The sequence below is a fragment of the Oncorhynchus mykiss genome, chromosome 2 (assembly GCF_013265735.2).
Source record: "Oncorhynchus mykiss isolate Arlee chromosome 2, USDA_OmykA_1.1, whole genome shotgun sequence".
Taxonomy (NCBI): domain Eukaryota; kingdom Metazoa; phylum Chordata; class Actinopteri; order Salmoniformes; family Salmonidae; genus Oncorhynchus; species Oncorhynchus mykiss.
The window spans coordinates 46,890,168-46,903,414 of record NC_048566.1 but is presented as its reverse complement, the minus strand read 5'-3'; the positions used below and the strand labels follow the sequence as shown (position 1 = coordinate 46,903,414).

Genomic DNA, 13,247 nt, shown 5'->3' with positions numbered 1-13,247 from the left:
GAGTGAGTGTTTTAATAAATAAATATAACATAATCCAAAACAAGAAACCACACACAGACAAGAAACAGAAACAATGACACCTGGGGAAGGAACCAGAGAGAGTGACATATATAGGGCAGGTAATCAAGGAGATGATGGAGTCCAGGTGAGTGTCATAATGTGCTGATGTGCGTAATGATGGTGACAGGCGTGCGCCATAACGAGCAGCCTGGTGACCTAGAGGCCGGAGAGGGAGCACACGTGACACAGTGTTTGTTGGAAAGCAGACTGAACCAGATTTTTCTCTAGGATTTTGTCTGTGCTTAGCTCCATTCCGTTTCTTTTTTATTTTAAAAAAACCTCTCCTAAATTATTACAAGCATACCCATAACATGCTTGAAAATATGAGGAGTGGTACTAAGTAATGTGTTGTATTGGATTTGTCCCAAACATAACACTTTGTATTCCCGGACAAAAAGTTAATTGCTTTGCCACATTTTTTGCAGTATTACTTTCGTGCCTTTTTGCAAATAGCATGCATGTTTTGGAATATTTGTTTTTTGTACAGGCTTCCTTCTTTTCACTCTGTCTATTAAGTTAGTATTGTGGAGTAACTGCAATGTTGTTGATCCATCCTCAGGAGACAACTGTCACAGCCATTAAACGCTGTAACTGTTTTAACATCACCATTGTCCTCATGGTGTTAATCCCTAAGTGGTTTCCTTCCTCTCCGGCAACTGAGTTAGGAAGGACACCTGTATCTTTGTAGTGACTGGATATATTGATACACCATCCAAAGTGTAATTAATAACATCACCATGCTAAAGGGATATTCAATGTCTGCTTTTTTTGTTTTACCAATAGCTGCCCTTCTTTGCAAGTCATTGGAAAACCACCCTGGTCTTTGTGGTTGAATCTGTGTTTGAAATTCACTGCTTGACTGCGGGAATTTACAGATAATTGTATGTGTGGGTTACAGAGATTAGGTAGTCATTTAAAAATCATGTTAAACAGAATTATTGCACACAGAGTGTTAGGGTTGGGTGACATTTGGGCAGACCTACGATATGCTACTTCAAATACTGCGACTTCATTTAACATATTGATACATCCTACCTGATAAAACTGCACAGTTTTGATTTGTAAAGTTCAAATAGATTATAGTCTTGACCATCACCATATATCGTCTTGCACTTCACAATATATTTTCAGTCAAATATCACGATATTCGATTTAATCATATATTTACTCCTGAACTTATTTAGGCTTGCCATAACAAAGGGGTTGAATGCTTATTTGCTCAAGACCTTTCAGCGTTTCATTATTGATTAATTTGTAAAAATGTCCAAAAACATAATTCCACTTTGACATTGTGTAGGATAGTGGCATTTTTTGGGGGAAATATAATCCAATTTAAATTCAGGCTTTTACAAAACAAAATGTGGAAAAAGTCAAGAGTTTGAATACTTTCTGAAGGCACTCTAAGAGTGTCTGCTTAGTGACCAAAATGTAAATGTAAAAATGCATACTTTTATAGGCTAGGCTATGTCAACTCTGCTGGGCAACAACTGTCTTTCAAACAGGACTGTTAGTCACTACTGACGGATGTTATCTTCAGACTCCCTTAGTCTCAGGCTGCGTCCCCAATGCCACCCTACTCCCTATATAGTGCACTACCTTTAACCAAGGCACATAGGGCTCCAGGCAAAAGTAATGTATTATATAGGAAATTGTGTGCAATTTGGTCTCTTGCATCTCTTTCAGTCTCCCTCAGGCACACACTGGTGGCAGAGCCAAAATGAAGTGAGTCATTCTATGCTACATTTTGACACATGCTTCAGTAGCTGTCTGTGAGAAAGAAAGGCCGATGGAAAGGAGACAATCAATGCAATGTTTTGACACATTCCGCTTCAAACTCTCAAGTATGGCTCGGTAGCCGTCTGAGAACATTTTGACAGATGCTACTAAGTGTGCCAACCATGAAATAAGAAGAGGATGTAGATTCATTTGTTAGTGTTGTCTGGGTTGATCTCACCACCTGCTGTTTTAAACTTCATGGGACAGAGAAAATATCCATGCGTGGAAGAGAAGGAGGCCTCTGTAATCTGTTATGTCACTGTTATGATAATGTTATGAAGGCCTTTTGATGGAGTTTAAGTGACGTGCTACTGAATGTTGGACGAGAAAGACAGATATATTGAAACATTGAAAGTAGGCCATTTGAAAAGGAGACATACATTCATAAAATGCTTCTTATGATACAGTAAGGCTGGAGAGAACCAAGTGTCAGAAATAAAAAAGAGACAGATATTTTGAGACATGCCGTTATAAACTTGACAGGCCTGGCAAGCCACCCGGGAGGAAGAAAAGGCTAAGAAACTGAGCTTTGAAAGGAGACATGTATGAGGTTAAGGCAGATAGCCAGATGGTAGACATTTGAGAGGGTAAGCATTCAGTAGATGCAACATTCAGTAGCATGTCACTTACACTCTCCATCAAAAGGCCTTCATAACATTATCATAACAGTGACCTAACAGATTACAGAGGCCTCCAACCGTTCTTTCCTAATTTAGTTTCTTCATTCTTCCTTGTTTTTCAAGTTCTGAGGATGTTCGAGCACGAGGAAGACATAGCCCACCCAAATCCTAACCTCAATTGTCGGTGTAAAAAGCATAACTTTCCTTGATTAATGGAACACAGCATACATACTGTAGATACCATCTCCTCACAAAAAAAACATTAAAATCAAATACAATTTTATTTGTTACACGCGCCGAATACAACAGGTGTAGTAGACCTTACCGTGAAATGCTTACTTACAAACCCTTTAACCAACAATGCAGTTCAAGAAATAGTTAATCAAATATTTACTAAATAAACTAAAGTTTTAAAGAAATTATACAAAGGAACACAATAAAATAACAATTAGAACTCAGTCAGATCAAGAATATGAGGGTTCTGAGCTGATGTTCACCCGTAATTGAGTTCTTTGTGTACAAAATAAATATTTGTTAAAATTTTTATTTTTTATTATTAGAAACATTTTTGAGTTCCGGACCTCAATATCCTCATATGTAGTTCCGGCCCTGTGCCCAGTATTATTAGTCAGCTTACCCAAAAGGTTGGATTGGTGAAAGATGAGAAAATAAAATGTGTGTGTGTGTGAAGCAGAGGCCATGTGGTTGAAGGGTTGACCCTCCTGCCCTTTTCATGCTGTGTTTAAGCAATAATTCTCAGAGCAATTGTTTGACGGGAGTTTCCCTTTCAGTTGCTTCACGTTTAAACATAATATCAGCACAATGAGAACATGGGGCACTGTACTGTTATCTACACGAAATATACAAAAGTATGTGGACACCCCTTCAAATTAGTGGATTCGGCTATTTCAGCCTCACCCGTTGCTGACCGGTGTATAAAATTGAGCACACAGTCATGCAATCGCCATAGAAAACATTGACAGTAGAATGGCCTTACTGAAGAGCGTCATAGGATGCCATCTTTCCAACAAGTCAGTGCGTCAAATTTCTGCCCTACTGGAACTGCCCTGGTCAACTGTAAGTGCTGTTATTGTGAAGTGGAAACGTCTACGAGCAACAACGGCTCTGCAGCGAAGTGGTATGCCACACAAGCTCACAGAATGGGACCGGCGAATGCTGAAGCGTGTAGCGTGTAAAAATCGCCTGTCCTCGGTTGCCACACTCACTACCAAGTTCCAAACTGCCTCTGGAAGCAACGTCAGCAAAATAACTGTTCGTCGGGAGCTTAATGAAATGGGTTTCCATGGCTGAGCAGCCGCACAGAAGCCTAAGATCCCCATGCGCATTGCCAAGTGTCGGTTGGATTGGTGTAAAGCTCACCGCCATTGGACTCTGGAGCAGTGGAAACGCGTTCTCTGGAGTGATGAATAACGCTACACCATCTGGGATTCCGGCAGACTAATCTGGGTTTGGCGGATGCCAAGAAAATGCTACCTGGCCAAATGCTTAGTGCCAACTGTAACGTTTGGTGGAGGAATAATGCTCTCGGGTTGTTTTTCATGGTTTGGGCTAGGCCCCTTATTTCCAGTGAAGGGAAATCTTAACACTTACAGCATACATTGACATTCTATACGATTCTATGCTTTCAACAGTTTGGGAAAGGCCCTTTCCTGTTTCAACATGCACAAAACGAGGTCCATACAGAAATGGTGTGTCGAGATCGGTGTGGAAGAACTTGACTGGCCTGCACAGAACCCTGACCTCAACCTCATCGAACACCTTTGTGATGAATTGGAACACTGTTAAATAAAAGTTCAATAAAAAATAAATAAAACATTTGAACGTAGACTGCAAGCCAGGCCTAATCGCCCAACATCAGTGCCTGACCTCACTAATGCTCTCGTGGCTGAATGGAAGCAAGTCCCCGCAGCAATGTTCCAACATCTTGTGGAAAGCCTTCCCAGAAGAGTGGAGGCTGTTATAACAGCAAAGGGTGCACCAACTCTATATTAATGCCCATGATTTTGGAATGAGGTGTTCGAAGAGCAGGTGTTGACATACACTACATGACCAAAAGTATGTTCGCCTCACCTTTTATTTCTTACGGATATCTTTGCTAGCTGCAGCACAGGTCAGGGGTTGATTAAGCAAGGCTTTGTTGTTTGTTTTTAACCCCGTAGAGTCGATTGGCGCACCGGTGTGTCAATATAAGTTGCATAAAGAAATCCCCATCAAAATTTGTCACACTATATCCACTATATCCTCAGGCACCCCATAGAAGACGTGTGTAAACAGGGCCTCCGCAGTTTGTAAGGTCGTAGGGAGACCAGGCAAAGGAAGGAGAGGACAGGACTTAGAAAAACGATCCACAACGACCAGGATCGTGGTGTTACCCTGTGAAGGTGGAAGATCGGTTAGGAAATCCACCGACAGGTGCGACCACGGCCGTTGTGGAACGGGTAAGGGTTGTAACTTACCTCTGGGCAGGTGTCGAGGAGCCTTGCACTGAGCACACACTGAGCAGGAGGATACAACCCTCACGTCCTTAGCTAAAGTAGGCCACCAGTACCTCCCATCAAGACAGCGCACCGTCCGACCTATCCCAGGATGACCAGAGGAGGGTGACGTGTGGGCCCAATAGATCAGTCGGTCGCGGACAGCAGACGGAACATACAGACGCCCAGCTGGACACTGAGGGGGAGAGGGTCTGCATGTGACGTCCGCTCAATGTCCGCGTCCAGCTCCCACACTACCGGCGCCACCAAACAAGAGGCTGAGAGTATGGGAGTGGGATCCATGGACCGCTCCTCTGTGTCATACAGCCGGGACAGTGCGTCTGCCTTCACATTCTTGGAGCCTGGTCTGTAAGAGAGGGTAAACACAAAATGGGTGAAAAACATGGCCCACCTTGCCTAGCGAGGAGTCAGTCTCCTCGCTTCCCGGATGTACTCCAGATTGCAATGGTCAGTCCAGATGAGAAAAGGGTGTTTAGCCCCCTCAAGGCAATATCTCCACGCCTTCAAAGCCTTGACGACAGCTAACAGCTCCCGGTCCCCCACATCATAGTTTTGCTCCGCCGGTCTGAGCTTCTTCGAAAAGAAGGCACAGGGGCGGAGCTTCAGTGGCGCACCCAAGCGCTGAGAGAGCACAGCTCCTATCCCAGTTTCGGATGCGTCCACCTCCACTATGAACGGCAAAGAGGGATCCGGATGAGCCAACACAGGAACCGAGGTAAACTGAGCCTTCATGTGCCTAAAAGCCCTGTTCGCCTCAGCTGACCACTGCTAGCGCAACGGGCCCCCCTTTAGCAGTGAGGTAATGGGAGCAGCAACCTGACCAAAACCCCGGATAAACGTCCGGTAGAAGTTGGCAAACCCTAAGAATCGCTGCACCCCCTTTACCGTGGTGGGAGTTGGCCAATTACGCACGGTTGCAATGCGGTCGCTCTCCATCTCCACTCCTGACGTGGAAATCCGATGCCCTAGGAAGGAGACGGACTGTTGGAAGAACAAGCATTTCTCAGCCTTGACGAATAGGTCATGCACCAACAGGTGACCGACCAAGCACTCTGCGCACCCGGGACACATTCTCGGCGCGTGTAGCAGAGTATATCAGAATGTCATCAATATACACCACTACACCCTGCCCATGCAGGTCTCTGAAAATCTCATCTACAAAAGATTGGAAGACTGATGGAGCATTCATCAACCCATACGTCATGATGAGGTACTCATAATGCCCCGAGGTGGTACTAAATGCCATCTTCCACTCGTCTCCCTTCCGGATACGCACCAGGTTGTACCTGGTCCTTGTCCTGAGATCCAGTTTAGTGAAAAAGCGCGCCCTGTGCATTGACTCAATCGGCGTAGCGATAAGAGGTAACTGTACCTCACTGTGATTTTATTGAGACCTCGATAATCAATGCACAGGCTCATACCTCCATCCTTCTTCACAAAAAAGAAACTCGAGGAGACGGGTGAAATGGAGGGCCGAATGTACCCCTAACGCAGGGATTCGGAGACATGTCTCCATAGCCACCGTCTCCACTTGTGACAGGGGATACACGTGACTCCTGGGAAGTGCTGCGTCTACCAGGAGATTTATCGCACAATCCCCCCGTCGATGGGGTGGTAATTGAGTCACCTTTTTACAGAAAGCGAGAGCCAAATCGGCATATTCTGGGGGGATGCACACGGTGGAGACCTGCTCTGGACTCTCCACCGTAGTAGCACCAACGGAAACCCCTAAGCACCTACCTGAGCACTCTCGCGACCACCCCGTGAGAGCCCTCTGTGGCCAAGAAACAGTGGAGTTATGACAAGCTAACCAGGGTAGGCCCAGCACCACGGAATTCGCAGGATAATCATTAATAAAAAGACTAATCTTTTCCCTGTGACCCCCCTGCGTCACCATACTCAAAGGAGCGGTGGCCTCCCTGATAAACCCTGACCCTAATGGTTGACTATCTAAGGCGTGAACAGGGAAAGGCACATCCACAGGAACGATGGGGATCCCTAAACTATGAGCAACACGTTATTAATGAAATTCACAGCCGCGCCTGAATCTACTAGCGCCTTATGCTGGGAATGTAGGGAAAATTCAGGAAAAGTGACAGAGACAAACATATGTGCAACAGAGGGCTCTAGATGAGAATGGTGCCTACTCACCTGGGGTGATGCCAAAGTGACCTGCCTGCTGCCTCAATTCCCAGAAGAACCAACACGGCACCGACCAGCAGTGTGTCCTCTGTGACTACATATGGTGCACGAGCGGGAACCCCCTCAGGTCTCCCTACGCACCGTCCCTCCCAACGCCATAGGTAAGGAGAGAGGGTGCGGGAGGATGGAACAACCAGACCCCGATCTAGACGTCCAAGAGTAGCCAGCATGTTGTCCAGCCAGATGGACAGGTCCACCAGCTGGTTGAAGGTGAGGGTGGTGTCTCTGCAGGCCAGCTCCCGATGGACGTCCTCGCTTAGACTACAGCAGTAATGATCGATCAGGGCCCTGTTCCTCCATCCAGCGCCGGCAGCCAGGGTCCTAAACTCCAGAGCAAACTCCTTGGCGCTCCTCGTCTCCGGCCTCAGAAGGTAGAGGCTCTCTCCCACTGCTCTGCCTTCGGGTGGGTGGTCGAATACTGCCCGGAAATGGCGGGTGAACTCCTCAAAATGGTCCAACGCCGCATCCTCTTCTCCATACACAGCGCTGGCCCACTCCAGGGCTTTCCCGGTGAGGCACGAGACGAGGGCTTAACTTCTCTCACGGTCCGATGGAACTGGGTGGACCGTGGCCAGATACAGGCTTAGTTTGAGGAGGAAACTCTGGCAGCCGGCAGCATCTCCGCCATACCCCTGTGGCATGGATATATGGATCCTGCTGGGTTCAGGCGGGATAGGGGCGCTCAGGGGAGACCCGGGTTGTGCTGGTGGAGGCGCTATAAAAACTCCCTGTGTCTCCCAGCGGTCCATATTCTGGACAACGCGATCCATGGTGGCACTCAGATTGTAAATCATCTCCGTATGTTCCATGACGCGCTCCTCCACCTCCATGGCCGGGGTACCTTCTCATGTTGGGTCAGAGATTCTGTCAGTCGTGTGTATAGGTGGCAGGGAAGTCAGGCGCAGGAGAATCTAACTTAGTTGAATGGAGTTGTTTAATGATTTTAAACAAACCATAACTCCAAAACTATGAATAATATAAAACAAAGTGGGTACGAGGACCCCGTCGCGCACCAATACAAACACGAAATCTGAACAACAAACAATCTCTGACAAAGACATGAGGGGAAACAGAGGGTTAAATACATAACAGGTAATGAAAGGGATTGAAACCAGGTGTGTAGGAAGACAAGACAAAACCAATGGAAAATGAAAAATGGATCAAGGATGGCTAGATGATCGGTGACGTTCACCGCCGAGCACCGACCGAGCAAGGAGAGGCATCGACTTCGGCAGAAGTCGTGACACTACCTAATGAAGCTGGCTGAGAGAATGCCAAGAGTGTGCAAAGCTGTCATCAAGGCAAAGGGTGGCTACTTTGAAGTATCTCAAAGATTACATTTATTTTGATTTGTTTAAAACTGTTTAGTAAAAATTAAGAAAAACCTTGGAATGAGTAGATGTCAACTTTTGACTGGTACTGTATGGATATCTTTCCAGTTTTCTTCATATACCAAAACTGACCTTTCTATCGCCCTTATTTTCTACCCCCCCAACCCCTCTCTCTCTCTCTCTTTCTGTGAGAGGGGTGACAGACGGACTGAAGGTTGGGGGAGAAGTGTGAGAGAGAAGGCACCATTGTTTGGAAGCATCTTCCCCACTTCTGCTTTCATGTTCCGTGCAAGCACAAGTGGTTTGTGTCCATCTGACTTTCATATGGGTCAGAGAGCACGTGAACATCAGGGTTAACAGCACACAGCACATTTCCTCCCTATTCTTTTACTATCTTTTGGTTCACCTGTCAAAACTGTCCGTGACACTAATTCACCTTATTCTCATGCCAATTGATAGAATCTACAGAGAAAATGCACATCCATTTTTTATGAAAGATTTAATTGTTTAATGTACAAAAACCTCAGCTGCCAAAACTGCTGACGGTTCCGCTTTTTTGCTTTGTCAGGACTAGAGGAAGACCAGAAGTGCAATGCAACATAAAAAAAGACCCCAAAGTAAAAGGAGAACATTGACATACATTTGACCTGAAATAAGACTACATTGTTCTGACTTTACAGATAACCCTTCTTCCTCACCCATTCTCCTCCCTCACCCCTCCAGCCTCACCCTACCTCCATCCTTATCCCTGCCGTAGGGGCTGTGGCGGTCACAAAATTTTGTCAGCCGGTGATTGTCAAGCAAATCACTGCCGGTCTCACGTTAATTGGGCGTTAATTAACATAAAAACATTTAGCATCTCCTGGCTTCAACACATAGCCTACAAGCCACTGATGCAGACCATTGGGACATCTACATTTTAAAAAGTCTAATAAATCCACGTAATATAGCTTACACCTTCACAATAAATCCATTATTTAGACCGGTCTAAAGAAACATGTTGTCTATTTCAGAAGAACAGAATAGCATACTCTGAGTTGTCCTTACGTTAGGTCCTGATCTGGCTATGCCTTATGGCTAGTTCATTTAGCAGACAAGATATGCTTAGAATTCTGTGGCATTATTTTATAGTATTAAGAATACAATTGAACAAAGCTGAATAAAATAGAAAGGGTATTTTCTCCAAGCGATTTGAGGGAGTGCACACATATGGATGTTCTGTGTTGAGCGGTTAACAAAGAAACAGGTACTCCTATATACTTAATTTAGAGTTATTAATGTAACTTTAGTTGTTCTACAAACATTGGGCTATATGTTTAGATTTGTAAGCTTTTCATACTTGAGTTCCAAATATCTCTACCAGTGTGAGTTGTTTTATGCACGTGATGTCAGAATGCACTCACTGTTCCAAAATGTGATTATTACGCACAGGACAGTTAACACGTGCTGCCTGCTAATTATCTATGGACTATGTTTCAACGTGTCAATTTCAAATGATTTTCTAACAAGTATTTTCAAGCAACAGTTTGAATTCTAATTCACATAGAAGGAGGCCATTTTAGCGTTGCTGACAATTTAAGTTTGAGGCTTTACTGAGCCGGACAAACTTCTCTCTTCGAGGAGAGCCCACGCACTTCACCAATGTTTGCGCAGATCAAGAATGCAGATATTTGCGCTGTCTTGCACGAATTGGAAAATCTTCTGGCTGGCACTCACATTGTCTTGTTGTTTTCCTTACAAATAATAACTTTGTGCGTTCCTATCAAAGTAAGTTCCTTATTTTCTGTATATCGTGTTGTCGTTTCTACTGTAGGCGCATACAGTATGGAGCATAATGTATTTACAGTTTTATTCACATGTTTTCAAGTACTGGTGACAAATAATGCATTCCGATTATTGCATAGATTGTAATGGACACATATGATGTGTGTAAAATACGTTTTTTTTAAGTTTGTACTGATTATAATGAGCTAATGCTAAGCTATTTGCCAGCTATGTGTATGTGTGGCGCCATGTTTGTTGACATTATACAATGCATTCTGGGTGTGACGTAAACATCTGCCAGACCAAACATCTCTCAGACCTGTGTGTACAAGCTGTACTTCTGGAAGTGAATGAAGGGAAGTGAATGATCGTAGACGACACACCCTCTTCAAAATGCATACTATAATAGACCAAACTCATCTTGTCTCATCTTATTATCTTTCGTTGATGCGAAAAAACAAACATGGTGGGGCGCACCACCTACCTATCGTCGGATTACTTTCGATTTCTAGAAAGTGTTTTACTCAATTATTTTGATCAATGGTGAGCTCACCCATGATGTGATTAATTATAAATAGTAATATCTATTAGCTAATTCATATTGTAGTTTCTGTCAGCCGAGAGTTCTAAAAATATGATTGCTTGTGTTACGTCAATCTTTCCTCAGTTAGCGTTAGGACTACTGTAGCCTACATTTTCTGGTTTGGATGACTATGTTATGCTGTGGCTACTTCTGTGAAAGTCTGAACACTGCATCCAAAAATAAACTGGTCACATTCTGGACATAACTTTGTAAGGGCTGTGTTTGTGCAAAATGTTTCTGTAAAAAAAAAGTGTGGCCGTCTCAAATGCTGATTGTTGCTTCAATCAAAACTACACTTTTTAAATAAGCGTTCTAATCACACCGGTTTGAGCGTACACACCGGTTTCAGCGTAAGCTGCAGGGACCACTGTAGAATGTTTGTTGGTACATGTGAAAAGGTTCATACATTGTCAGGCTGCATGATGCAACTCTAATGATCATTTGAAAAAAGTAACTTGAAAGGCATGAGCTCTGCTTTGTTTTTTTTTGCTCAGGCTGTACACACTTCATCAGTCTCTCATTCACAATTTGACAAGCAATTGATAATGCCTCAAATTTCCCAACGGCATCTCCTTTCTGTGGCCGTAATGCTCCTTAAAAAAATCCATGGCTTTTGCGGCCAGTGACAGTTGTGCGTTTGGGCTAAATATAATAATTATAATTCCCTTCTCCCTGAGTGCTGTGTGCTCCAAAGCACCTCTCACTCACATGGCTCTCCATCATGTGATCGGGTTTTTTCACAGGCTTCCGATGTGTAAATTGAAGATATTGGAAGAACTGTCCACATTTTACTTTTTGTATATTAGGCTTTTTCTTTGCATTACAAGCACAGCAATGTGCACAAGGCAGTAGGCATTTGCTCGAAAACACCATTATCAAAAGTGACCGCAAATGCAATTATACATGTAATGCTTTTATTGTAAATATGCATTTTGATGGTGAAAAATGATCTTCCCCAAACTTGAAACTATTGCGCTGCTTATGTATGCCAGTTAGGCTCTACACCCCTTGTAAAGTGGATTAATATGCTTCATTTTGAGAAGTTATTTGGCCACCTTAGTTGTAATACAAACCTTATCAAAACATATAGGCCTATGGGCTAGGCTACATGATGTGTGACACTATGATTAGAAAAAGTCGCAAAAAAGACATTGTTTCTTGGCTTGCGCTGGGCACCATTCACAAGTGCTAATATATAATTCACAAGTGATAGGCTAATATTATCACCATCAGACTGTTATTGATTTAATCTTGCCATATATATATATATATATATATACTAAATTAAACTTCATTTTGCCACATGCGCCAAATACAAGTGTAGACTTTACAGTGAAATGCTTACTTACAAGCCCTTAACCAACAGTGCACTTCAAGAAGAGTTAAGAAAATATTTACCGAGTAGGCTAAAATAAAAAGTAATCATAAAAAGTAACACAATAACAATAACGAGGCTATATACAGGGGGCACCGGTACCAAGTCAGTGTGCGGGGGTATAGGTTAGTTGAGGTAATTTGTACATGTAGTGACTATGCATAGATAATTAACAGCGAGTAGCAGCAGTGTACAAAAGGGAGGAGGAGGAGGAGGGGGGGGGGGGGGGGGGGGGTCAGTGTAAATTGTCCGGTTATTAATTGTTCTGCAGTCTTATGGCTTGGGGGTAGAAGCTGTTGAGGAGCTTTTTGGTCCTAGACTTGGCACTCCGGTACCGCTTGCCGTGCGGTAGCAGAGAAAACAGTCTGGGTGACTGGAGTCTCTGACAATTTTATGGGCTTTCCTCTGACACCGCATATTATATAGGTTCTGGATGGCAGGAAGCTTGGCCCCAGTGAAGTACTGGGCCGTTTGCACTACCCTCTTTTGCGCCTTACGGTCAGATGCCAAGCAGTTTCCGTACCAGGTGGTGTAGCATCCGCGTCATCTGTCCACTTCCGTATTGAGCGAGTCACTGGTACTTCCTGCTTTCGTTTCTGCGTGTAAGCAGAATCAGGAGGATAGAATTATGGTCAGATTTGCCAAATGGAGGGCGGGGGAGAGATTTGTATGCATCTCTGTGTGTGGAGTAAAGGTGGTCTAGGATTTTTTTCTCTGCTTGTACATGTGACTTACTGGTAATAATTAGGTAAAGCTGATTTAAGTTTGCCTGCATTAAAGTCTCCGACCACTAGGAGTGCTGCTTCTGGGTGAGCATTTTCTTCTTTACTTATGGCCTTATAGAGTTGGTTGAGAGTGGTCTTAGTGCCAGCTTTGTTCTGTGGTGGTAAATAGACAACTGTGAATAATATAGATGTGAACTCTCTTGGTATATAGTGTGGGCTAAAGCTTATCATAAGGTACTCTACCTCAGGTGAGCAATACCTTGAGACTTCTTTAATATTAAACATTGCGCACCAG

At 44.0% G+C, this 13,247-nt stretch overlaps 1 protein-coding gene across 1 annotated transcript in view; it reads left to right on the top strand.

The window, feature by feature from the left end:
- The window catches only part of tmem86a (transmembrane protein 86A), a 49,314-nt gene that overhangs the window by 18,194 nt on the left and 17,873 nt on the right, over positions 1-13,247 (top strand). The gene's annotated exons all lie outside the window — the stretch shown is intronic.